We start from the raw sequence: 24,613 nt of genomic DNA on the forward strand, positions 1-24,613 counted from the left end.
AAATCCCCATCTAAGGGAAAGTTTCCTTCCATTTTCCATTCCGTTTTTAGAAGAGGTTATAGACAAGAACAGAAATTGCTATCAGTGACTGACTAACTTAAACAAGCTTCTAGGGAAAGTTCTTGGCACATGAGATATTTGGTCAAGCTTCCTCCCTTTCTACATTTGTTTTCCCTTAAGAGGGAAGTGTTCAAAATAATATTTGGTTTCCAGAAAAGTTTATTAATAGGCTAAAGAAAGATATTTTATTAAAAGGGGTTTTCAGGCTGGGTGCAACGGCTCATGCCTGTAAACCCAGTACTTCAGGAGGCTGAGGCAGGTGGATCGGACGGGCTCAGGAGTTTGAGACTAGCCTGGGCAACATGGCAAAATCCCATCTCTACAGAAAATACAAAAATTAACTGAGCATGGTGGTGCGTGCCTGTAGTCTCAGCTACTCAGGAGGCCAAAGTGGGAGAATAGCTTGAGCCTGGGAGGTAGAGGTTGCAGTTAGCCAAGATTGTGCTACTGTACTCCAGCCTGGGTGACAGAGCAAGACTCTGTCTCAAAAAAAATGGGGAGGGGGTGGGTGGGTTTCAGATTAACACGTTTAACTTACAAAATAAATTTGGTTTTATAAATAAATATTTTTATATGGTTGGGCTTTGTGTCCCCACCCAAATCTCATCTTGAATTGTACTCCCTATAACCCCCATAAGGGAGAGAGCAGGTGGACTTAATTGAATCAGGGGGGCAGTTACCTCCATGCTATTCTTATGATAGTGAGTGAGTTCTCATGAGATCTGATGGTTTTATAAGGGGCTCTTCCCCATTTTGCTTGGCACGTCTCCTTCCTGTCACCTTGTAAAGAAGATGCCTTGCTTCCCCTTTGCCTTCCACCATGATTGTAAGTTTCCTGAGGCCTCCCCAGCCATGCTGAATTGCGAGTTGATTAAACCTCTTTATAAATTACCTAGTCTTGGGTATGACCTTATAGCAGCATGAGAACAGACTAATACTTTAATTATTTACAAATAAATAATTAAATTGCCTTTATGAGCTGTGAAAACAACATGGAGATGCAGAATTCTCTGTGATTGTCAGATAACATCTAACTCAGTCAGAAAATTAAATTAATTATAATGCTGCAGATTTTCAAAAGATTGGGCTGTTCCTGAGCCCTCTTTTCTCTCTCTATAACTTTCCCCCAAGTGATCCCATTAGTCCCAGGACTTTAAATATCAGCTATTTGCTGGTGACTCCCGAATGTACAGATGCTCCTCAACTTACGAGGCTAAGTTCCGATACAGTCAAAAAAATCATAAAGTCATAAAATCATTAAGCCAAACCATGGTAAGTTGGAGACTGTCTGTATATCACTCTCTCTAAACTCTGAACTCATATATTCAACTATGTGTCATCTCCACTGAGAGTCTCACAGGCATCTGAAACTTATCATGTCAGAACTATACTCCCCATTTCAACTTCCATTCTCTCCCCATAAGCCTGCCCAGGACTAGTATTTCTTATCTCAGAAAGCAATGCAAACACACACCTCAGTTGCTCTAATCAGAAATCTAAAGTGACCCTTGACCCTTTGCCTCAAGCCTCCTGTCCAGCTTATCAGTAAGCCCTGCAAGTTCTATATGCAAAATATATCTTAACTTTATATAACTCTTGTCATCTCCGAGTATCACCTGTTATCTGCAATTGCCTCCCTACTGGCCTCCTCCTTCTTTCCACCTTTATCTCCTATAGTCTCTTCTCCACACAGCATCCAAAAATATCTTTTGAAAGCACAAACATGGTCACTCCCATGTTGAAAACCTTTCAGTTGTATTTCCATAGTTCTTGGGGGAAAAAAATCAAAACTTCTTATTATAGTCTGTAAAGCCTCGCATGATGTCATCCTTGCCTACTTCTCCATAGTTTCCTCATTCAGCCCCACTACATTATGATCCAGCCACATTGCCCTCCCTTCAACCTCCTCAAACATGCCAAACTCTCTCCCACCTTGGGGCTTTGAATATGCCTTTTGTTTAAACAGCTCTTTTCCTTTTACCCTATGGCTGGCTCCTACTTACTCTTCAAACTTCACTCGGTATAACTCCATCATGAAGGCCTTGCCTAACATCCAATCTATGTACTGCTCCCTAGTTATTTCAGTCATAGAATTATCATGATTTGTAATTACAAATTTGTACACATGCTTATAATGAAAACTATAAATCACTGATGAAAAAAATTGAAGAGGACACCAAAAAAAAAAAAAAAAAAAAAGGAAAGATATTCCATGTTCATGGATTGGAGGAATCAATACTGTGAAAATGTTCATAGTACATACACAAAGCAATCTACAGATTCAATGCAATTTCTATCAAAATACCAATGATATTCACAGAAATAGGAAAAACAACCCTAAAATTTATATGGAACCATAAAGACCCAGAATAGCCAAAGCTAGCCTAAGAAAAAAAAAAAAAAAAGGAGGAATCATATTACCTGACCTCAAATTATGCTACAAAGGAATAGTAACCGAAACAGCAGGCTACTGCCATGAAAACAGACACCTAGACCAATGGAACAGAATAGAGAATCCAGAAAGAAATCCACACATCTATAGTGAACTCATTTTTGGGAAAGGTGTCAAGGACAAAATTGGATTATTAGATGTTTTCTCCTATAGAGTTGTTTGGAGCTCCTTATGTGTTGTAGTTATTAATCCCTTGTCAGATGGGTAGTTTGCATATATTTTCTTCCATTTTGTGGGTTGTCTCTTCACTTTGTTGATTGTTTTCTTTGCTGTGCAAAAGCTTTTTACCTTGATGTGATCCCATTTGTCCATTTTTGCTTAGGTTGCCTGTGAGTTAAACCTCAAGAACATACATTGGGGAAAAGACAGTCTCTTCAAAAAGTGTGCTGAAAAACTGAATATCCATATGCAGAAGAATAAAACTAGACTTCTATCTCTCACCACATAAAAAAAATCAAACATAGATGGATTAAAGAATTGAATCTAAGACCTCACACTATGAAACCACTACAAGAAAACATTGGGGGAACTCTCCAGGACATTGGACTGGGCAAAGATTTCTTGAGTAATACCCCACAAGTACAGGCAACCCAAGTAAAAATGGACAAATGGGATCACATCAAGGTAAAAAACTTCTGCACAGCAAAGAAAACAATCAACAAAGTGAAGAGACAAGCTACAAAATGGAAGAAAATACATGTAAACTACCCATCTGACGAGGGATTAATAACTAGAACACATAAGGAGCTCCAACAACTCTACAGGAAAAAAAGTCTAATAATCCAATTAAAAAATGGGCAAAAGACTTGACAGACATTTCTCAAAAGAAGACATACAAATGGTAAACAGGCACGTGAAAAGGTACTCAACGTCACTGATCATCAGAGAAATGCAAATCAAAACTACAATGAGATATCATCTCAGCCCAGATAAAATGGCTTTTATCCAAAAGACAGACAATAATGCATGCTGGTGAGGATGTGGAAAAAAGGGAACCCTTGTAAACTGCTGATGGGAATGTAAATTAATACAACCACTATAGAGAATAGTTTGGAGGTTCCTTAAAAAACTAAAAATAGAGCTACCATATGATCCAGCAATCCCACTGCTCAGTAGATACCCAAAAGAAAAGAAATCAGTATATCAAAGAGGTATCTGTACTCCTATGTTTATTGCGGCACTATCTACAATAGCCAAGATCTGGAAGCAACCTAAGTGTCTATCAACAGATGAATGGATAAAGAAAATGTGGCCCTTATATACAATGGAGTACTATTCAGTCATTTAAAAAATGAGATTCTGTCATTTGCAACAACATGGATGAAACCGGAGGTCATTACTTTAAGCGAAATAAGCCAGGCACAGAAAGACAAACATCTTGTATTCTCATTTATTTATGGATCTAAAAATCAAAACAATTGAACTCATGGAGATAGAGAAGGATGGTTAACAGAGGCTGGGAAGAGTAGCAGAGAGGTGAAGGGGAGGTAGGGATGGTTAATGGGTACAAAAAAAAAAAAAAAAAAAAACCCAGAATGAATAAGACCTAGTATTTGGCTGAGCAGGGTGGTTCACACCTGTAATCCCAGCACTTTGGGAATTAGGCAGACTGCTTGAGTCCAGGAGTTTAAGACCAGCCTTGGCAACATATTGCGACCCTGTCTTTACAAAACATTAAAAAATTAGCCACGCATGGTGGCTTATGCCTGTAGTCCCAGCTACTTGGGAGGCTGAGGTGGGAGGATTGCCTGAGTCCAGGAAGTCAAGGCTGCAGTGAGCCAAGATCACGCCACTGCACTCCAGCCTAGGTGATAGAGCAAGACTTTATCTGGAAGAGAGCAAAACAGGGTGACTACAGTCAGTAATAATTGTATATTTTAAAAGAACAAAGAGGCCGGGCACGGTGGCTCATGCCTGTAATTCCAGCACTTTGGGAGGCCAAGGAGGGTGGATCGCCTGAGTTCAGGAGTGCGAGACCAGCCTGACCAACACAGAGAAACCCCGTGTCTACTAAAAATACAAAATTATCTGCGTGTGGTGGCACATGCCTGTAATCCCAGCTACTCGGGAGGCTGAGGCAGGAGAATGGCTTGAACCCGGGAGGCAGAGGTTGCAGTGAACCGAAATCGCGCCATTGCACTCCAGCCTGGGTAACAAGAGCGAAACTCCATCTACTGCTACAGATAAAGCAAGCTTCATGAGGAAATTATGCCTGGTTTATTCATCAGTGCATACTTATTGCCTAGCACAGTGTGTGACATATAGTTGATGTTCAAAAAATATGTTTAGAATAAATCAATCAATGGATGAAGATTTTAAAAAAACAATTGGAGAAATAGATGGAAGCAAAGATGAAATAAGTATAGACTACAAATCTCCCTTATTATCTTATTCAGCACTCATATTTCTTCTAGATTTCCACTATCGTAGATATTCCATATTAAATAATGAGTTACTAGTCATAGTATTACCATAAGGCATATGCAACAAAAAGAAAATCCAGCTGTGTCCTACTAAATATACTATGCTATGATTGTAATAAACAAATTAATGGTATAATACGAAACTCAAGATCTCAATTGTTTAATTTTCTGAGCTATATAAAAAATGGATAGGCAGAGAAACAAGCTCAAAGCAGCAAGTGAATAACAGAAAAAGTCTGGTTCAAGATTCATTGATATTCTGAAGTCAATCACAGGAAAACTTAACAAATACAGCATTGTGTTATTTGTCACAATTATACAAACTGCACAAATTGGTGGCTAAATTATATGACTTCCCCCCACATCTCTTTTCTGTACATTTTATTTTTTAAAATGTGTCCAGAAGTATATGGTTTTAAAATTCCATGGTAAAAAGTCCAAGAGCTGAAATATCATGACCATATTTTCCAAACAAAAAAATCAGAATGTTGACCTATTTTAAACTAAGAATACTGAAAATCCGTAATATAGTTTAAGTATTATCATTTCCATATTACAGATATACACGGACTCAGCCATGTTATCTATCCAAGATGAGTGATAAGTATAAGAGGCAAAATCAGTATTTAAACAGGTTTTTCTTATTCAGAGGCTCATGCTGTTTCCACTTCTCTACAGTGCTTTCTGTTGTTTTGTTTTGTTTTTTTAAATAAACTTTGTTTTTTAGAGAAGTTTTAGGTTCACAGCAAAATTGAACAGAAGGTGGACAGATTTCCTATACAGCCCCTGCCTCCACACATGCATATAGCCTCACCCATTATCAACATCTCCTATCAAAGTGGTACATTTGTTACAATTGATGTGCTGCTCATTTTCTCATTCATTCCAATATGAACTGAATGCCTACTAGGTGTTATTGTGAACAAATGGATATTAGAAAGAAAATACAACTCTTCCCTAAAGTTAATAAATACTCCCCAAATCAAACAAAACCTAACCTGAGAGAGAACAGACCACCTGAAACAAAGAAGATCAACTGTCTTTTTCTTTGCGAAGTCTGCTCTAACAGCATGTGACATCCATTTGAGGCTTCCAGTCGGTCAGAAAATCATCAAAACAAGATGCAATGTTTCCAAATCCCAGTCAAAGCTCATGAAAATTAAGCTGGGGAAAGCATTGCCACAAATTTAATGTTGGGCATACTAAATTTTGACACCTAAAGATGTAAGAGACTAGAATGTTAAAAAGATAAAAGATGTTTTCAAAAATTTGTTATAAAATATTTTGCTTGGCCGGCCGTGGTGGCTCACGCCTGTAATCCCAGCACTTTGGGAGGCCGAGGTGGGCGGATCACAAGGTCAGGAGATTGAGACCATGGTGAAACCCCGTCTCTACTAAAAATAGAAAAAATTAGCTGGGCGCAGGGGCGGGCGCCTGTAGTCCCAGCTACTCGGGAGGCTGAGGCAGGAGAATGGCGTGAACCCGGGAGGCGGAGCTTGCAGTGAGCCGAGATTGCGCCACTGCACTCCAGCCTGGGCGACAGAGCGAGACTCCGTCTCAAAAAAAAAAAAAAAAAAAAAATATTTTGCTCATAAGACTCAAAAATAAGAGCAAACCAATTGCAAAGACAACTCCATATACTATATACACATGCTGCTAGGATGAAGAGCCTTCTAGTCATTCATTCGATTATCCATCCATCCATCCGTCCATCCATCCATCCATCCATCCATTATCCATTTAGCTAGCTGGCCATCAAACATCATTGAGTGCCTACTACATGTTGGGCACTCTGCTGAACAGTATACAGGATAGAGTGCAGTGACACAATCACAGCTCACTGCAGGCTAGACCCTCCAGGCTCAAGTGATTCACCTCAGTCTGTCGTGTAGCTAGGGCTACAGGCACGCACCACCACGCCCAGCTAATTTTTCTACTTTTTGTAGAGATGAAATATGTTGCCGATGCTGGTCTCAAGCTATGTTGCCTAGGCTGGTCTCGAAATCCTGCACTCCAGCAACTCAACTGCCTCGGCCTGGGATTACAGGCATGAGCCAACACACCGGGCCCATTTCTTCTTTAAACCAGAGGTTGAAAACTGGAAGCTTACAGGAAGAATACTCCCTGTAGAACTGTTCTGTATAACTTTCATGGTATGTATTTTTAATTAATCTGATTTTTAGACAAGAGATATACAGAGACTCCAACAATTCCCTAAGTCTTATATAGGCCCAATTCATATATTCATGCTCCCCGCCTGGCTTTGGCAAGCAAATGAATTCTGACTCTTGCTTTACACTGTGCTGCCTTCTCCAATAGTACAGGCTGAATTAGTTAAGAAACTTACTTCCCTTCCATCCCAATTCTCAAAGGCAAAGGTTTTTTCTTCTCCCTAAGAACACTACCTCATATTTGAGTAATACTTTCATAAAAATAACATTTTTTGTGTAGGACATTTTATAAAGATACAAAGATAAATGAATTTGCTCATGGTTACAAAGCCAATTAGGGCTAGACCTAATTGGGGGATTCCTGGCTCAGTTCCGGGGTCTTTTTATTAATATTAAGCCTTGAGCCCAAAGGACCAAACAGTATATCCCATAACAATTCATTTATGGCTCCATTCTTTCTTTCCAGAAAAATATTTATATCAAACTAAAATGAACATATTGAATTCTGAATAACATCTTTCATAAGTATAAGGAAATCTAAAAGATACGGAGTAGTATGTATGTGCCCATTATATATTCTAAATTGTGATTAATGCCTTCAAATACAAACATGTTAACCAATTATCACAAATGAAATGTAAGAATAACAAAGTGACTAAAGACTTTTTAAAGAACTAAAGATTAGAAACTAGAATTTGATACACTGCCAGCATCTGTACATGTGGCGTATTGAAGATTTCCCAAACCTCAGTTATAGTAGCTATAAAATAAGTTTGTGATCAGTTGGCCACCAAAGAATAGTAGGATAGTTTTTCAGTGAAAAGGAGAAATAAAAATCCTTATATTAAATGCAGTTAGGGAATTGTGAACAATCTGTAGTGCCTATTTTCCTTCCTTCCTTCCTTCCTTCTTTCCTTCCTTCCTTCCTTCCTTCCTTCTTTCCTTCCTCCCTCCCTCCCTCCCTTCCTTTTTCTTCCTCTCTTTCTTTTTCTTTCTCTCTCTCTTGCTTTTTCTTTTCTTTCTTTCTTTCTCTCTCTCTCTCTCTCTCTCTCTTTCTCTCTTTGTTTTTCCTAAGACAGAGTCTTGCTCTGTCACCCAGGCTGGAGTGCAGTGGCACAATCTTGGCTCACTGCAACCTCTGCCTCCCAGGTTCAAGCAATTCTCCTGCCTCAGCCTCTCGAGTAGCTAGGATTATAGGCGCCTGCCACCGCACCCATGTAATTTTTGTATTTTTAGTAGAGATGGGGGTTTCACCATGTTGGCCAGGCTGGTCTTGAACTCCTGACCTCGTGATCTGCCCGCCTTAGCCTCCCACAGTGCTGGGATTACAGGTGTGAGCCACTGCACCTGGCCCACCACCATACCTGGCCCTACTTTATTAATAAAATGAAATAATTATGAAAAGTACACTGGGGAGATGAAATCAGAACTTGAAAATTTCCCCAAAACTTTAAAATGAACTCAAACTTTACAGGCTTCAATGAGAAAAACAAACAAAAAAACATCTCCAAACATTTCAATTGAGGAAAAAACTGCATTATTTGCTTCTTAAGATGTACAGGAAGTCATTTGGTTACAGAACTCAATGGCCGAAAGCTTCAGGGATATACAAAGATTGATACATAGCTGTCCTATTATACAATGCCAGTCTTAACTTCTTCTAAAATGAGAATGTAATTTTTGATATTTGGAAAATGATGTCTGGAGCATACTCACTGCTATTACTGATGGAAGTGTAAACTAATACAACTTTTCTAGAAAGCAATTTGGCACACTTATCAAAAACCTTTCAAAAGTTCACAGCTTTTTCTCTAGTAAATCCCTTTTGATGTGCACATTTCTTTCTCCCACTATCATCACCATCAAAAGAATCCAACAAATTTGAAATCATCAAGGATTTATAACTGGCCTTAAGACAGTAGCCTGGACTTTTCCCTGCACCTCACTATATACTCAAGGTAGCATTCTATTCTCACATGGAGCTTCACAATACATGCTTTTAAATAAAGATGCTGGCCAGGCGCAGTGGCTCACTCCTGTAATCCCAGCACTTTGGGAGGCTGAGGCAGGTGGATCACAAGGTCAGGAGTTTGAGACCAGCCTGGTCAAAATGGTGAAATCTCGTCTCTACTAAAACTACAAAAATTAGCTGGGCGCAGTGGCGGGCACCTCTAATCCCAGCTACTCAGGAGACTCAGGCAGGAGGATCGCTTGAACCCGCGAGGTGGAGGTTGCAGTGAGCTGAGATCACACCACTGCACTCTAGCCTGGGCAACAGAGCAAAACTCCATCTCAAAAATAATAAATAAATAAATAAATAAATAAATACAAATAAAATAAAATAAAATAAAACAAAGATGCTCCCAGCTGGAAGTCTACCAAGTTATCGTCAAAGACAATTTTTTTCCTTTCAAAAATTTTTTTGTAGAGACAGGGTGTCACTATGTTACTCAGGCTGGTTTTGAACTCCTGAGCTCAAGCGATCCTCTCGCCTCAGCCTCTCAAACTGCTGTTATTAAAGGCATGAGCCACCATGCCCAGTCCAATTTTTTTCTTAATGGCCAAACCATATTCTTATGCCTAGGAATCCTTTTGTGGTTCATAAGCATGATGACTGGGTTTTCATGCTTTGTGTGAGATGTGCCTCCTTTAAACCTTGTTTCAATATCAGCACATTAACTGTCTGATGTGAAAAGAAATAAAATAGAAAAGAAAAAAGAAAAAAACACTGTTATGCTTAGTGACAAGTTGAATTCTGGTATGGTAAAAGGCACCTATTAAAAACTGGTATTAATTTTTAGAGTTAATAAGTTCAAAGAATTTAAACTCTGAATAATGAGTACATTTTATATTTTGGGCTATATCTTTGTAATTCACACATCTTCCAAATCCTATGTTAGGTGTCATTTTATTGAGGGCCCACTATGTGCTTAACAGCTGTAAAAAGAAGAAAGAATTTTAAAAGACACAGAAGACACATTATCCTTTCTGAAGAAAGGTTTTTGCTAATCTCTATAGTAGTCAGGGCAACAGATTAGTCTTAACTAAATTACATGACATACTGTAATATCCAAATATAAGTTATACTATATATAAATATAAATTTTTATCTATGCAAGACAAATTGATAAAACTGCACATTGGATACACTTTATAAGTTCTCCTGGAGTAAAGAATGGGAATGTCATCCTGTATAGTAAGGTTAAATTATAACAGGAAATAGATATTTAAGTCACAGAGGATGAGTTAATTCTCTTCCTGGCCAGCCTAACTTCTCCTTTACCAGACTAACTCCTTATTTAGTGTTTTAGACCAGTCCCCTGAGACCTCTTCCTATCAATGATCTCCTGTCTCACTTTTATCTTCTATCTCTTTCCCACTGCCATTACTTTGGTTCATTTCCTTTAGCACAGAAACATTTTCAAGACTACTGCATACTTTAAAAACAAGAAAAATATTTGACCTTGCATTCCTCCATCTGGATATAATCCTTTTTCTCCTTCTACTCATGAGAACTCTTATGAAAATGAATACTCTATTGTCACTGTTTCTTTACATATATATGTGTGTGTGTATATATATGTGTGTGTGTGTATATATATATATATATACTTAGAGAGAGAGAGAGAGAGAGAGAGGTTCTTACTATGTTGCCCAGGCTGGTCTCGAACTCCTGGGCTCAAGCAATCCTCCCGCCTTGGTTTCCAAAAGTGCTGGGATTACAGGTGTGAGCCACTACACCTGGCTTATATTCACTATTTCTGTTTGATCAATTTTTCTTCAACCTACCTCAATCAGGCTTCTCTGTCCCACCTCTCCACTGAAACTACTCTAGCCAAAGTCACAGGTGGCTTCCACACTACCAACTCATAACACTTTTCTTTGTATTATCGAATTTCTCAGTTGCATTTGACAGAATTGGACCATTGATTTTTTCCTAAAACTTTTGGCACACTATTTTCTACTGGTCTTCCACAAATTGCTTTCTGATTGCTCCTTTCAGTCTGTCAAATTCTCCTTTTCTACTTTTACCCCTTACATATGGGGGCTTTCAGGGTTCTGTCCTTGGCATCTGTCTCCATGGGCATTCCTTCGGTGATGTCATCTCTCTCACAGCTTCAAGAGACTACAAACATTACTTTAGGATATTTTCATCACTGGTCTTCTTGGATATCTTACTGCCTAATTGGAACATGTTTGCTAACATATTCCACAGGATTACGTACCTCAGCTGGTCCACAACTGAACTCATCTTCCCACCAAAGCTTTACTTCTTGTATTTTTGTTAATATCATCTGCCATCTACTCAGCCCAACCAAGCTCAAAGTCTTCAAGAGTTAACCAGTCTTCTATCTTTATTTCACCTCATAATCCATCATCGGGCTTCTACCACTTTACTTTTTATATATTTCTCTAATCTATCTCATCCTGTCTATCCCAACCACAATTGCCTCAGTTTCAGCCTATGTTAGTTCTAGGACTTGGCAACTGAAACAATCCACTCTAAATTGTAACTCTAACCTTACATCTCTACATAAAACTTTTACGTTCCTCACTGCCAAAAGCAGTATTTCTTGTGTCAGGGTTACTTGTGGATGCTTCTAAACATGCATATTCCTGGGTCAATCTGCATTTTTACATATTTTTCAACTTATTCTGATGCAATGTAAAGCTTAAGTACAGGCTAACATTTAAATTTAAATTTCTTACCAAGGCATAAAAAGCCTCCAAGGTCTTGGCTCTTGCCTACCAAGTTTTCTAATCTAGCACCTCCCTTTTTCTCCCATTACATGCTTTATTATCTAGAGTACTGAATTAATCACGTGCTTTATTATCTAGAGTACTGAATTCATTTACACTTATCCAAGTGTCTTTGGCTTCCATGTTTTTGCTGTTCTTCCTCTTTCTTCTCACCAAGTCTTATGCAACCTATTGAGTATTATGCTTTTTTTCTATCAAGCAGATACTAACTTTTAACTCTTATTAACCAAAGAGTGGGATTTCTTGCTGTGGTATCATAAGAAAGGAAGGAAGGAAGGAAAGGAAAGAAAGGAAGGAGGGAAAGGAAGGAAGGAAGGAAGGAAGGAAGGAAGGAAGGAAGGAAGGAAGGAAGGAAGGAAGGAAGGAAAGAAAGAAAGAAGGGAGGGAGGGAGGGAGGGAGGGAGGGAGGGAGGGAGGAAAGGAAAGGAAGGGAAGGGAAGGGAAAGGGAAAGGGAAAGGGGAAGGGGAAGGGGAAGGGGAAGGGGAAGGGGAAGGGGAAGGGGAAGGGGAAAGGAAAGGAAAAAGAAAAGAAAAGAAAAGAAAAGAAAAGAAAAGAAAAGAAAAGAAAGATCAGGTCTTTTCCCCCAGTTCCTGACACAGAGCTCCTAAAACCCTTGGAATTTCCTGAGTGATAAGAGTGATAGAAGCATCTTTTGTTCTAAGGAAGTGTCTCTTGGCTGGCCCCTAGATAGCTTTAGGGTGGGAGCTAGTCACCAGAAACACCAATCCTTGATTAGAAGGTTGGAATTTTCAGCTCCATCATGTAACGAGAGGAGTGGAGATTGAGTCAGTTACCAGTGACCAATTAATCAATCATGCTTACTGATATGGTTTGGCTGTGCACCCACCTAAATCTCATCTTGAATTGTAGCTCCCATAATTCCCACATGTCATGGGGGGAGCCAGTGGGAAGTAATTCAATCATGGAGGCAGGTTTTTCCTGTGCTGTTCCGGTGATAGCAAGTCTCACAAGATCTAATGGTTTTATAAAGGGAGTTCCCCTGCAAATGGTCTCTTGCCTGCCACCATGTAAGATGTCCTTTTGCTCTTCCTTATTCTTCCGCCATGATTGTGAGGCCTCCCCAGCCACGTGGAACTGTGAGTGCATTAAAACTCTTTCCTTTATAAATTACCCAGTCTCGGGTATGTCTTTATTAGCAGCGTGAGAACAGACTAATACAGTAAACTGGTACCAGGTAGTGGGGGACTGCTGTAAAGATACCTGAAAATGTGGAAGCAACTTTGGAACTGAGAAACAGGCAGAGGTTGGAACAGTTTCAAGGACCCGGAAGAAGACAGGAAAATGTGGGGAAGTTTGGAACTTCCTAGAGATTTGGAGGGCTCAGAAGACAGGAAGATATGGAAAAGTTTGTAACTTCCTAGAGACTTGTTGAATGGCTTTGACCAAAATGCTGATAGCGATATGGACAATAAGGTCCAGGCTGAGGTGGTCTCAGATGGAGATGAGGAACTTGGGAACTGGAGCAAAGGTGCTCTTGCTATGTTTTAGCAAAGAGACTGGTGGCATTTTGCCCCTGCCACAGAGTTCTGTGGAACTTTGAACTTGAGAGAGATGATTTAGGTATCTGGTGGAAGAAATTTCTAAGTGGCAAAGTGTTCAAGAAGAAGCAGAGCATAAAAGTTTGGAAAACGGCCGGGTGCCGTGGCTCACGCCTGTAATCCCAGCACTTTGGGAGGCTGAGGTGGGTGGACCACCTGAGGTCAGGAGTCTGGGACCAGCTTGACCAATATGGTGAAACCCCCTCCCTACTAAAAACACAAAAATTAGCCAGGCATGGTGGCGTGCACCTGTAGTCCCAGCTACTTGGGAGGCTGAGACAGGAGAATTGCTTGAACCCAGGTGGCAGAGGTTGCAGTGAGCCAAGATCATGCCACTGCACTCCAGCCTGGGCGACAGAGCAAGACTCCGTTTCAAAAAACAAAACAAAAAAAAGCTTGAAAAATTTGCAGACTGATGATGTGATAGAAGATAACCCATTTTCTGGGGAGAAATTCAAACCCGCTGCAGAAAGTTGCATAAGTAACAAGGGGCTGAATGTTAATCACCAATTATAGTGCTCCTTCAACCTCTATTACACAGTTCTGAAGACACTTTACCAAGAGTATATAGTATCTTTAAGCACTAAAGCTGGACAGGACCTTAGAGATTAAAGATTTTTTTCTCGGCCGGGCGCGGTGGCTCAAGCCTGTAATCCCAGCACTTTGGGAGGCCGAGGCGGGTGGATCACGAGGTCAGGAGATCGAGACTATCCTGGCTAACATGGTGAAACCCCGTCTGTACTAAAAATACAAAAAACTAGCCGGGCGTGGTGGCGGGCGCCTGTAGTCTCAGCTACTTGGGAGGCTGAGGCGGGAGAATGGCGTGAACCCGGGAGGCGGAGCTTGCAGTGAGCCGAGATCACGCCACTGCACTCCAGCCTGGGAGACACAGCGAGACTCCGTCTCAAAAAAAAAAAAAAAAAAAAAAAAGATTTTTTTCTCAGATAAGAAAACCAGGACTAGAAAGATGAAAAGATTAACCAGAGCCAGAGTTAAGTGGTAGCAAAGCCAGATGAATGGCTCTCTTATCGAGCCAATGTAATTTCTTCAACATCATGCAGCTTATACTACTTTGGGGCCACCTATTTTACTTAATTATATCCCTATAGAGGATATTTTGTTAACAACTTAATACCTGAGATCAGTAGTAGTGTTATAAAAGCAAGCTATTAGCATAGAATACAATAAAAAAAAATCTTGGAGCAGGCATAGAAATTTTTGTACATCTTAGATATTGTAATTATGAAATTATTTAGTGAGGATTAATAGAGGATAAACTTGAGATTTAGTAAGAATAAACAAAAACAAAACAGAGCACTTTAGGTGTATTTCCTAGGTCCTATTTCCTAGACCCATCAAAAATGACATGGAATTCAAGATTGGAGTTTAAGACAAGAAGGGTAAGGCAGGCCAATTTTTGGTATGTGCTTTTAAGACAAGGGGCTCTGAAGTCAGATTGCCTGGATTCTAATCCTGTCCTACCCCTTATCTGTGCCTCAATTTCCTCATCTGTAAAATGAGGATGGTAATAGTACACATCTTAAGAGGGTGGTTGTCAGGACTGAATCAGATCGTATTGATAAAGAGCTCAGAATAGTGCCTAGCACAGAGTAAGCCAATGTTGGTTGTTCTTATTTCTTTCTCTTTAAAGAGAAGAAACCTAGTCATCAAAGTAGAATATACATAGTAGAGCGAACAGACCTACTTTTAAATGGTCTTCTGCAGTTCAGATTAGGGAATGCCATTACTAAATATTAATTTTAGAAAATAAATGATTTCAGCTTCTTTTAATGTAATTTAATGTGAAGAAAACATTTCTTTATCTTTTATAAAAACTAAGATGACTTTACAGAACACAATATAGGTTTTACAGATTAGTATATGTGAAGATTATGAAAGAAACTATGCTGAGGCCAGGTGTGGTGACTAAACTGCAATCCCAGCACTTTGGGAGGCCAATACAGGAGGATCACTTAAGCCCAGGAATTCGAGACCAGCCTGGGCAATGTAGTGAGATCTCATTTCTACAAAAAAATTTAAAAGTTAGCCAGGCATAGTGGTGCATGCCTATAGTCCCAGCTGCTCGGGAGACTGAGGCACGAGAATTACTTGAGCCCAGAAGGTTGAGGCTGCAGTGAGCCATAGTCATGCCACTGCATTCCAGCCTGACCGACAAGAGTAAGACCCTGTCCCGTCTACCCTACCCCCAGAAAGAAACTGTGCTGAACCAGAGACGGCACTTGACTCTACCATGGAAACTAACAGATAGTGGTGAGAAAAAGCCTAAAATCACAAAGCCTAAGACTGGGGAATCTTTATGGTTCCATGGGATGGCTGGAAGGAGATTTGGAGAGAATCAGGCATTTTATTTCTTTCCCACTGAAATCCCAAGAAAGCAGAGTTGGAGAAAGCAGAGTTGGAGTTTTATATATGAGACTTAGTGCCATAGCATGGACAGCTTGGAAACTCGACAACTCTCTGGGATGGAATCCATGTAAGTGCAAAGCAAAAATCTAGTAATTGTTATAGACCAAATATTTTGATGGTTTATATTTCTACAGAATTAACAGCAACCTTAACCATACAAACAGTAGAAAAAGTCAGTATAAAGAAAGTGACAGCCAGGTGCAGTGGCTCATGCCTGTAATCCCAGCACTTTGAGAGTCTGAGGTGGGAGGATCACTTTAGGCCAGGAGTCTGAGACCAGCCTGGGTAACATGGCAAAATCACATCTCTACAAAAAACGTAAAAAAAAAAAAAAGAAAAAAGCCAGGCATGGTGGCACATTCCTGTAGACCCAGCTACTCAGGAGGCTGAGGTAGGAGGATCATTTGAGCTCGGGAGGTTGAGGCTGCAGTAAGCCATGACAGTGCCACTTCACTCCAGCCTAGGTGACAGAGTGAGACCCTGTCTCAAAAAAAAAAAAAAAAGAGACAGAGAGACTACTATGTTTCTAATTTAAAATAAAATTAAAGGCATTGTATATAAAATTTGAGTTTAGTTTTCTAAAAAAAAAAAAATGGTGCTGAGACACCTGCAAAGCCACATGCAAACAAATACCATATACAAAAATTTACTCAAAATGGATCAAAGGCCTAAATGTAAGAGAAAAACCATAAAACTTTCAGAAGAGTCTGGGCATGGTGGCTCACACCTGTAATCCCAGCACTTTGGGAGGCCAAGGCAGGTGGATCACTTGAGGTCAGGAGTTCGAAACCAGCCTGGCCAACATGGTAAAACCCCGGCTCTACTAAAATACAAAAATTCGCTGGGCATGGTGGCACATGCCTGTAATCCTAGCTACTTGGGAGGCTGAGGCAGAAGAATTGCTTGAACCTGGGAGGCAGAGGTTGCAGTGAGCTGAGATCGTGCCACTGCACTCCAGCCTGGGTGACAGAGAGAGACTGTCTCAAAAGAAACAGACAAAAAACCAAAAAACTCTCAGAAGAAAACGGGTAAATCTTCATGATGTAGGATTTGCCAAAGAATTCTTAGATATGACACCAAAAGCATGAACAACAACAACAAAAATAGGTACACTGAACTTCATCAAATTTAAAACTTTCGTGCTTCAGAGTACACCATAAAGAAAGAAAAAAGACAACCCACAGAATGGGATAAAATATTTGCAAATTACTTATCTGACATGGGACTTGTATCTGGAATACACAAAGAACTCTTACAACTCAATAATAAAAAGACAAACAGTCCAATTTAAAAATGAGCAAAGGCCAGCCTGGGCAACACAGTGAGGCCCCATCTCTACCAAACAAAAACAAAAACAAAAACAAAAACAAAACAGCCAGGTATGAGATCAGACACCAAGACTGGGGCAGGAGGATGGCTTGAGCCCAGGAGTGTGAGGCTGCAGTGAGCTGTGACTGTTTCACTACACTCCAGCCTAGGCAACAGAGCAAGACCCCAGTCTCTAAAAAATTTTTAAATTACAAAAATAAAACACAGGCAAAAGATCTGAATAGATATTTCTTATGTGAGGAAGTGGCCAGTGAGCACATGAAAAGATGTTCAACATCACTAACCATTAGGAAAATGCAAACCCACACTGCAATGAGATAATACTTCATATTCACAAGAATGGCTAGAATCTAAAGTCAGGTAACAACAAGTATTGATCAGGATGTGGAGTCATCAGAGCCCTCATACACTGCTGGTGGGAATGTAAAATGGTGCAGCTGCTGTGGAAAACCATCTGGCAGTTCATGAGTTAAAAAGAGTTATCATATGCTCTAGCAATCCCTCTCCTAGGTATATGCCCAAGAGAAATGAAAACATATGTCCATACAGAAACTTGTACACAGATGTGTACAGCATCATTCATAATAGCCAAAAGACAGAAACAACTTAAATGTCATCAATGGATGAAAGGATAAAACACTATTATTATTTGGCCATAAAAAGGAATGAAGTGCTAACACAGGCTATGGCATGGATAAGCCTTGAAAACATTATGCTAACTGAAAGAAGCCAGTCACAAAGACAACATATGATCCCATTCATAGGCAAGTCCAGAATAGGGAATTTATAGAGACAGAGATTAGTGTTTGCTTAGGATTGTGCGGGGGGTTAGGTGGGATAGAGTGGTCATAGATAAAGGGGTTTCTTTCTCAGGTGATGAAAATTTTCAAAAACTGTGGTGTTGGGTGCATATATCTGTGAATATACCAAAACTAATGTATTAACTGTATAGTATTTGAATTATATTTCACTAAAGCTGTTTACTCTGTCACCAGGCTGGAATGCAATGGCACGATCTTGGCTCACTGCAACCTCTGCCTCCCATGTTCAAGCAATTTTCCTGCCTCAGCCTCCCGAGTAGCTGGGACTATAGGCACGTGCCACTACGCCCAGCCAATTTTTGTATTTTTAGTAGAGACGGGTTTTCATCATGTTGGCCAGGATGGTCTTGATCTCTTGACCTTGTGATCCGACTGCCTCAGCCTCCCAAAGTGCTGGGATTACAGGCATGAGCCACCACACCCAGCCTGTGAGAAGCACCTGGACACACACTCCTCTGATTTGGATTTTAACCATGGACACTTTAGCTACAGTCAGTGTAAGGACCAGCCTGGATCAGGCCTAATCACAGACTGGATTCCCTGCACCAGTACTTTTCATATGTTAGTGCTTAACAGAATCACCCAAGAGCCTGTTAAAAACACACACAGTCCTGACTATCTCAAGAAAGACTGAGTGGGGCAGAGATGAAACCCACAAATCTGCTCTGCTTAAGTCCCCACATGAATCTAGTGCAGATGGTTAGCAACCACATGTACTACAAATATTTCTCTGCACTGTTATCTAGACAAAACCCATCAGATTTAGCCTTCACTTCTAAATAAATTCTTTTTTTTCAAAGTAACAGAAGAAGCAACAAAGGCACAGGTTTATTGAAACAAAAGTACACTCCACAGTGAAAGCAGGCTCAAGCAAGCAGCTCGAGAGCCCTAAATAAATTCTAAATTCTAAAATGTTGAATATTATGTGCTAGTAACAGAAAAAGAAAACAAAATAGGCTTCAAACTTCTGACATGTGAAGAGCAGACCAAATGTAACTGCAGAATGTCCAGACTTCTCATTTGACCAAAAGGACTATTCAATTATAGACAAAAGAAACATAATTAGCTAAAAAACTACAGAGCAGAACTGCATCATTATACAGTGACCCACTATAAATCAAAAGGTCTCAGTACAGACCACACCATGATTACCTGGTACCACTAAGAATATTTAATCTTGCACAATTTTATGGTTATAAGTCAGAACCTTATGTTCTGACTAGCCCATTAACTTTCCAGATTCTAGTTAAAACCCATCTACAAACTGAAGAGATTTTGTATAAACAATATATAGCTGAAGATATCTACTACTAAGAGGCTTTATAAAATTAGGAAAATGGCTTTTAGAATTTAAAAAAGTGCACAAATGAAGTAATAGCAGACTTTCTTTTTTTCTTTTCTTTCTTTTTTTTTTTAAAGAGATAAGGTCTTGTTCTGTTACCCAGGTTGGCCTTGACCTCCTTGGGCTCAAGTGATTCTCCTGCCTTATAGTCTCCCAAGTAGCTGGGGACTATAGACATGTGCCACAGCATTTGGCTAATAGCAAACATTTTAAATAGTAAACACATATAAATTAAAAACATCTGAAAGTTTCCAAAGCAGCCCCCACCCCCACCTCACCTATTAAAGGAATTCTAAGTACAGAAAAGATGCCCCAAAGTTTATAAACTGCTTCCCTGGTATGGATGAGGGTGTTGCTCTTTAGACCTTCAGGTTATTTACTCTTAAGTCCTGAAAAGCCTGGTTTTCTAGTTGGAAGCAGATAGGAAGCAGCAAAGTAAAAGTAAAGAGCTGCTAGAGGAAGGCACAACGACAGTAGGGAATGTCAACAGCCACCACTGTGACAATGAAGAGGAAGATTCAGTAAAGCTACACAAAGTAGACCCAAGTTGGTCTGAAGGTTGTGGGTCACTGTTAAGTTCATTAACATTGTCTCGACCATGACTGACTAGCTTAAAATTTTTTTTTGTAAATTAAAATAAAATAAAAAGTAGACCCAAACACAAAAACAAAAAACAATCCTACTAGGAAAAGAAGTTCCTAAAGGCATTTCCGTACTAGAGCTCAGTGCAATACTATCCAACCTTCCAAATCTCTCTCTCTCTGTCCTCTGGAACCTCTCTCCTCCCATTTCTTCCAGGATCTTGCTCCATGAATCATTCCCTCTTCCGGTACCCTTTTCTTTCCTAATGATCCCTTCCTTCTCCTCAGCAGAAAAATATTCTCAGATCTCTTCCAAATAACCCAAAAGAGCCCTTCTCTCACCCTAAATTTCCCTCTAGCTACTTCTTTCCTTGATACAAGGTTTTAAAAGAACAGTCTCTACTTGCTACCTTCCTTTCCTCACCACTCATTTACCTTCTAACCTGCTGCAACTGATCTTCTGACCACCCACTCCACCAAAGCTTTGGTGTATTTTGAATTTATGGTGAAATACAAAAGTTACTAGTATCCTAATTGCCAAAGTCAAATGACTTTCTACTCTTCCTTCTCTTGACCTCCCCAATACATCTGACCCAACAGTGCACACTTCCTTCCTGAAACTCCCTCTTTGCTTAGTCTGTGATGCCACACTCACCTGAATTTCATCCTAACTAGAGTACCTAGTCCTGGAATGTTAATGGAATTTAGGCAAAAAAAAAAAAAAGGGGGTGGGGTGGGGGAGAATTGCTATGGTCTGAATGCATCCCCCCAAAATTCATATGCTGAAACTTAATCACCAACATGATAGTATTAAGAGGTGGGGCCTTCAGGAAGTGAGTAAGTCATGAGGACAGAGCCCTCATGAATGGAATTAATGACCTTATATAAGAAGTGCCATAAAACTGTTCACCCCTTTTCCCCTTTTGCTATATGAGGAGGCCGCATTTGCTCCTTCTACATAAGGATGCAGCAAGAAGGCTTTCACCATACACCAAATCTGCTGGCACCTTGTCTTGGACTTCCCAGCCTCCAGAACTGTGAGAAATAAAATTTCTATTATTTATAAATTACCCTTTCTGTGGTATTTTGTTATAGTAGCAGGAATGAGACTATGACAAGGGTACGTGATCAAATAGTTTTGGGAAATGTGGTATTAAAGTTAAGTATTTTCATTTACTACAGATTTTCTCAGATCTTTAACATACTGAGGTATATTGTGACTCTACAAGATGAGGTTCTCCAATGTTTTCCCAAATTTCTTGACTACAGAACTCTTCCATGCCTTTTAAAGAATTATTTTACATAACAAATTGAGTTGGGAAACACATTTTGGGTTAACATTGCTCTTGATGTTCTTTTTCAGTCTTATTTGCAGGATTTTCCTTCATTAGCCTCCCAAATGTTCCATTCCCCAACAGTCCTTCTTTAGGCCTCTCTCATCTCACACCTTAGCCACCTTTTCGTTCTCCACTTGTCTCATGCTACGTTCTCCATAAGTGATCTCATTCATATCCTCATGGCTTCAATACAGCTTTAGAGCCTATAAGTTTCTCTGCCACTTACTAACTGTGTAAGCTTGGATCTTGGTTTCCTAATTTATAAAATAATAACAACTCGTAAGTACTAAATGACATATACAAAGTTCCTGCCACAGTACCTGACATATTTAAGCAAAGGCTCAATAAATGGTCACTATCATTTTTTCTTTCTCTAGCTTAGATCTCCTTGCTGAGTAACACATGTATGTATACAGCTTGGGACTTTCCTTTGCTTGTTTTATATATAGTCATCTCTTGGTATCCACAGGGGATTGATTCCAGGACCCCTACAGATACCAAAATCCACAGATGCCCAAGTCCCTGTTATAACATGGCATAGTATTTGCATATAAGCTATGCGCATGCTCCTATACACTTTAAATCATCTCTAGATGACTTCGACGTAAATACTATGTAAATAGCTGTTACACTTTTTAAATTTGTATTATTTGTATTATGGTATTGTTATTTTTATTGGAGTTTTCCCAAATAGTTTCAATCCACAACTGGTTGAATCTGCAGATGCAGAACTTCCAGCTACAAAGGACTATTTACCTCAAACTCAAGATGTTCACCACCCACTTCCACCACTTAAACTGGCCCCAGTATTCTTTATCTCAGGGTATGGAACCACTATCTACCCAGATGCCTAAATCTGGAACACTGAAGCCATATTCTAGACCCTTCCTTCTCAGTTACCATCCTTTCCCCTTCCCCCAATTAAGTAATTAAGTACATCTAGCTCTGCCCCCACCCCCCCATATAGCTTCAGATGTGCAAATCTGATCATACTTAAATTCTTCAATATTCCTCATGGTTTTCAAGACAAAATTCAAACTGGTATCAAATAAGGCTCTTCATGATCTAGCCTTTTTAGTCTCATCTCCCACCATGCCCCTTCTCTGACATATACTCTCCACTCCAACCACATAAAATCATATGTATTTCTACAAATGGCTATGCTTTAATGTTTTCATACATTCTATTTATATATAGATGTATTTTATACATTCTATTTTATTTACAGCTCAAATGTATAAAATACATTATAAAATGTATTATATAAAATTATTATATATATAATATATATATACACCAAACATTTTGGTATCTTAAATATTGCATAGCTTATATGTAAATACTATGCCATGTTATAACACAGACTTGGGCATCTGTAGATTTTGGTATTTTATAAAATATATTTTATTTTAAATGTATTTTGGTATTTTATAAAATACATGATAAAATGTATTTTATACATTCTTCTATCTATATGGTCCATTCAATCCCATTCCCATCCACTTTATTGCTGGCTAGTTCCCACTGGTCTTTTTCATGAGTTTAATTACATGATATTCTAATCCTATCCTTTAAATTTTCTATGTATCATATGTAAAATGCAGCCTATACATTTAAATATTAATTCTCAACCTATTTAATATTACAAAACACAAGCAATTCATCCAATATGCTTAGGTAAAATTATCAACTCCATGATTGTCTTATTTTAGTAATGAGTAAGTCTGTAATTAAATGAAATTAACAGTTCTTCACTGACATCTATTTATTACCTATTTATCATATTCCAGACACTAAGGGGTTAAAAAAATGAACAAGAAAGGTTCCTGACCTCAATCTAATGGGACAGGGTGACAAAAATACTAATGTAATGCTATAAAGATATATATATATGTGTGTATGTATATATTTATATAATTTCTATGAGAACAAAGAGGAATAAATAATTCACTTAAGTAGTTACAAGAGAATTAGAACAAACTCTAAATAAAATGTTTTCTCTCTAAGATGAAATTTTTTACTTAAGAGTTAGATTAGGATAAAACTCAATCACTACAAGATAAATTCCTGTTTCTAAACAAGTGACAAGTTGTATTTCTCTGTTGCAAAGCCTCACAGTATAACAGGATGTGGGCATACCTAAATTTTAAGTAAAAATTCTAAGTAGTCAAAAAGGCAAACATTAGAATATTCAGGAAAATCCAGCAATATATGTTCATGAATACAATATAGGTTTGTTGAGTCTAACCATCCCATTTCACAGACGTTCTCTGACCTCTGATTAACAAGAAATGGTTCCTCCTCTAAACTGCTAAAAGAGAATAAACTTTAATCTTACTAATATGTCTCAGTGTGTTGAGGCTCCTTCCTTCCTTCCCCTCTCTCTTCCTCCCTCCCTCCTTCCTTCCTTTTCTTTCTTTCTCCCTTCCTTCCTTGTTAAGAGAGTGTCTTTCTGTGTCACCTAGGCTGGAATGCAATGGCATGTGATCATAGCTCAATGCAGCTTCGAACTCCTGGGCTCAAATGATCCTCTCACCTCAGCCTCTCAAGTAGCTAAGACTATAGGCACATGCCACCATGCCTGGCTAATTTTTAATTTTTTTTTTTTTTTGTAGAGACAGAGTCTCCTATCTCTTGCCCAGGCTGGTCTTGAACTCCTGGCCTCACGGGATCCTCCTACCTTGGCCTTCCAAAGTGTTGGGACTACAGGCGTAAACCACCCTGTCTGGCCATGGGCTCTCTTTTTTTATAGCAGCTTGACCTATTCCTTAACTAATAAGGCAGAAATGGCAATGAATGTATACTACTTTCTGAAAGATATGATACATGAAACTTAAAAATTAATTTCCAAAATTCACATTTGATATGCTGTAAGGTCTCTACTCAACTGCAAAGTAAAATACAAGCTCATATAGATGCATAAAAGCAAGCTTTGTTATGAGTGTGTCATAACCACTTTAAAACAGCAACCCCTTGAATGTTCACCTTAGATTGTTTTCTAGAATCCTCATCACTGTGGTAGCCATATGCCCTAGTCTGCCCATCCTAGTTAACACTTGTTGCACAGTGAAATGATCACTAGCATTCCTTTTATTCCATTATTATCCTGGTTTGAATAGCAAATTATAAGTTCACCCTATCTATCATCTACTTTCTGTTGCCCTTAAAAAAAAACCCTCAATAATTTGTCTTTTCATTCTGGAGGTCAGTTTCTATCATTTATCTTTAATACCTTTAGGAAAAAAAGGTATCCAGTTTTAACTACTGAGTCTCTGAGAGTAAGCGGTTAAAAATACTCTTCAATTTTACTATTAATATGCCTCTTCGCCCCTCCCTTACCCCCATATTT

General features: G+C 39.1%; 1 protein-coding gene and 1 non-coding gene across 3 annotated transcripts in view; one reads left to right on the forward strand and one right to left on the reverse strand.

Moving 5' to 3' along the window:
- LOC105476767 (slingshot protein phosphatase 2) overlaps window positions 1-24,613 on the reverse strand; it is a 306,278-nt gene that overhangs the window by 251,358 nt on the left and 30,307 nt on the right. The window lies entirely within an intron of this gene.
- On the forward strand, window positions 9,693-9,795 carry LOC112425825 (small nucleolar RNA U13). The gene has a single exon (XR_003016964.1). It is a non-coding gene; the product is annotated as a small nucleolar RNA U13 (small nucleolar RNA).

Source organism: Macaca nemestrina, chromosome 17 (assembly GCF_043159975.1).
Source record: "Macaca nemestrina isolate mMacNem1 chromosome 17, mMacNem.hap1, whole genome shotgun sequence".
Classification (NCBI taxonomy): domain Eukaryota; kingdom Metazoa; phylum Chordata; class Mammalia; order Primates; family Cercopithecidae; genus Macaca; species Macaca nemestrina.